Source organism: Frankliniella occidentalis, unplaced genomic scaffold, assembly GCF_000697945.3.
Source record: "Frankliniella occidentalis isolate FOCC.00 unplaced genomic scaffold, Focc_3.1 Scaffold72, whole genome shotgun sequence".
NCBI classification, from domain to species: domain Eukaryota; kingdom Metazoa; phylum Arthropoda; class Insecta; order Thysanoptera; family Thripidae; genus Frankliniella; species Frankliniella occidentalis.
In genome coordinates this window covers 585,259-588,797 of record NW_026267202.1, presented here as the reverse complement: position 1 = coordinate 588,797, position 3,539 = coordinate 585,259, and the positions used below count along the sequence as shown (strand labels likewise).

The 3,539-nt window shown below is 55.2% G+C and overlaps 1 protein-coding gene across 2 annotated transcripts in view; it reads left to right on the top strand.

Annotated features, from left to right (window-relative positions):
• Nucleotides 1-3,539, top strand: part of LOC113210414 (arrestin domain-containing protein 2-like) — a 56,570-nt gene that overhangs the window by 21,666 nt on the left and 31,365 nt on the right. The gene's annotated exons all lie outside the window — the stretch shown is intronic.

The window sequence follows — 3,539 nt, the reverse complement described above, 5'->3', positions numbered from 1 at the left end:
CCTAGCCACAGGTACGCCCGCGCCCGCGCTTACGCCATATGCCACAGGTACGCCCGCGCTTACGCCCTAGCCACAGGTACGCCCGCGCCCGCGCTTACGCCATATGCCACAGGTACGCCCGCGCTTACGCCCTAGCCACAGGTACGCCCGAGAGCTTACGCCCAATGCCACAGGTACGCCCGCGCATACGCCCTATGCCGCAGGTAGGCCCGCGCCAGCGCTTACGCTTTATGCCGCAGGTACGCCCGCGCCAGCGCTTACGCCATATGCCGCAGGTACGCCCGCGCCAGCGCTTACGCCATATGCCGCAGGTACGCCCACGCCAGCGCTTACGCCCACGACAGCGCTTACGCCCCACACCGTTCCCACGCTACGCCATAAAAATCGACCGGCCAGATGTTCACTCGAACGAATGTCACTAACGAGCAGGCGCGGGGGGGGGGAGTGATCGCAAACAACCCGCAAGGGTAAAAAATTAATCATTAACAATCAATGAATTAATCGTCTTAAGATGCAAATGAATCGGGGTACGCACGCACGCCCTTGCCACCCAACGCGCAAGGGTGAAAATCGAACAGCAGCCGACGAAGCTTTTGAATCCAAGAAATCAATCAATCAATCAGCAGGGGTCTCAATGCGGCGACCGGGAGGTGACGAGCTGCACACATGGGGCGGGCATGCACCCCGCGCTGCACCCGGCCGACCGGGCGGGCCGAATGAATGACCGGGTACACGTCATTGATTGAAAATGCAAATGTTTCGCTGCAGGGCGCTCACGGGCACGCACGCCCTTGCCACCCAGCGGGCAAGGGGTAAAAATCGGGCAGCGACCATAGAAACTTACGAATCGAATGAATCAATTAACCTGCATGGGGCAAAAAAAAGAAGTGTCAATGCGACGACCGGGAGATGACGCCCCGCACACATGCAAAGGCATCGACCGAAAGGCCACGCCGACACACGAGCCCCCACGTTGTGCCGATAATCGATCACCTGGGATTGCCAGAGGGAGCGCCGGGGCCGAGCACGTGCGCATCGATCCACGCACACGATCGAACGCATGGTGGGGGGAGAAATCACAAGGAGGGGAGGCCGCGGAGGGTGCCGGCCGGCGGGGAGGGGAGGGGTGTGGAAGGGTGCACGCATGGCGCATATGTGAAAACGATGCAGAGTTAAACAGAATAAAATAAAACAATTTATAAGTTTGTAAAAATAAAAATGAAGTAATAATTAATGCGCAAATATTTATGTGCATTGAGCATTTTTTGCGACTACGTCTCCCGCCACGCCCGCCACGCCGGCCGCACCCCATCCTCCGCGACGCAGTGGACCGCGACGCGCCGAGGGGTGGGGGAGGGTGCACAATGAGGAGGGGTGAAGCGAGGGCGGCAGACGAAGGTTGGACGCGCATTGACAAGTTGCAACCTGCATTTTGCGAGGGGTGGGCGGAGTGGCAGATCAATATTGGCAATATGAAATGTGGCAACAACGACGATCCTTTAAGTCGTGTCCGAGTAAGCCCGCGGAGAAAAATGTGGAAGCAACGCGTTGGAGAAATGTCTAGAGCTTTAGTTTGTCGGTGGCGTTTGGCGCAGAAACATCTTACCGAGCACGGACGGAATGCTTTCGGAAGTGGACAGACAAATGCACGCACGCGAAGGTTTATTTCGGCAACAATACGGAGCAGCACTGGATACCCGGGATCGGTGTGGGGGTAGGGGTTGGCTGTGCCACTACGCACTTCTGAAGTTAACCGAGTGGTATTTAGCCGGCCGGCGAGGTGACTACTATGGCAGCACCCTAAATACGATTGCGCATTCCATGTACGACTCAGATCTACAAGCGAGCTTGCAACAGTTCGTGGATAAACAGCCCACGCAAGACCTGAAGGAATACGTGAGAGAAGCATTTGAAATCTACTTTGCCTCGTGGTGCAATCGTCATTCGCACCTCCCGTCTGAAGAATAAAGAGCGGAAAGGAGTTCTAAAGAAACATGGAGAAACATCGCAACGACATTTATTTTATTTTTCCGCCCAACATGCGGACCGCGGCTACTGCCCCAGACAAGATGCAAATGAATCGAATGACGCCGCACTCTACGCATATGTGGGGAACAAAGGCGTTAGGGTGAGGTGCTGACAATCACTCCTTAGGGGAGAAGAAGGCAGCCCAGCCCGGCGGCGGCAGGCCACACGCGGCGCAGAGCACGGCAGGCCACGCGCGCCGCACACGCAGGGGAGGAGGGGGGGGGGGCATGCAAATGAATCGAATGACGCCCCGATCATCCCTTTAGGGGTTGAACAAAGTCAATCACCAATTTGATTGGCGGAAATGGAAAAGGTGGGGGTAAAGGGCCGGGGAAGACGAGGACGTAATTGGTGCAAGGCAGCCAAATGTATCGCATAGGCTTAAAAGCAGCGTGCCGACACACCGATCGGGGAAGGGAGGGGGTGACTTACAAAATTTACCTGAGACTTACACGGTACGACACGCGACAGCCAGTATTACCGTCAACACCGCGCAGCCTGCTTCACCATGCCGAACCAAGCCGAGTGTGTCATGGCCGAGGTGATGACGTATCTGCTGGCGTACCTGCCTGCCAGGGAAGTCACCAACCTGGCGTGGACATCCAAGTTTATGCGCGAGAGGGTGCATTCGTGCCCTCGGATTTCAAGACTTGAGCTCGTGATGTGGTATCCGCCGGGCATCGTGTTGAATTCGGACACGTGGACGTGGCTACGCCAGCTGGACATCGTCGAACGGATACACCTAACGCCTACGCCCGTCATATTCCAGAAATGGATGCTACAGGAATTGCTGGGGATTCGATCCAAGGTAAGCACACGAAAGAATAATAATAATGTGATGGAGAATATCGGCGTATTTTCAACAAAATAAATGTGTGTGTGCAGGTGCGACGGTTCAGCCTCAGCGAGCTGGCGGCCACATGCGCCACCTCCGTGACGAGCCTGGACCGTGTGACAGACAAATGGAGAAAGGCCACGTTCAATGCTCCCCCTATCCTCGCATATATGACGGATTTGGATAACGAAATGTCCTTAACCAATAATCTGTTGTCCAATTTTTTCATTCCTTATATGAACAAAATTAAGAGGGTAGTGGTAGAGCTGGACATGTCCTACTTTAGCCCGTGGATGGCAGAATACTTTGACAAATCCGAGAAAAACTCCTTTGAGAGCCTGGAGTGCCTGCAGTGGACGTCGCCCTACGACACCAGACGACGGAAAGTGCCGTACCAATGGAGGGCCTGTGACCCGATGCAAAAGCACAAGAGTGTAGACGGCGTGGACTTTTTCTCCTCATACTCTCCAGACCCGGCATATATGCATACCACATGCGATTCGTGCCGCCTCGTGAGCCCAAAACCGCCCCTTAAGGGGCGGGGCTGTAATTTCTTGCACGAGATTTGCACCCCATTCGGCATGAACGTGGTCTGCGAAATGAGGCAGACCATTGTCAAACTGATATGTGGTGCAGAGCCTGTCGCTCCACAGCTAAAAATCGTAAGTACCATTGC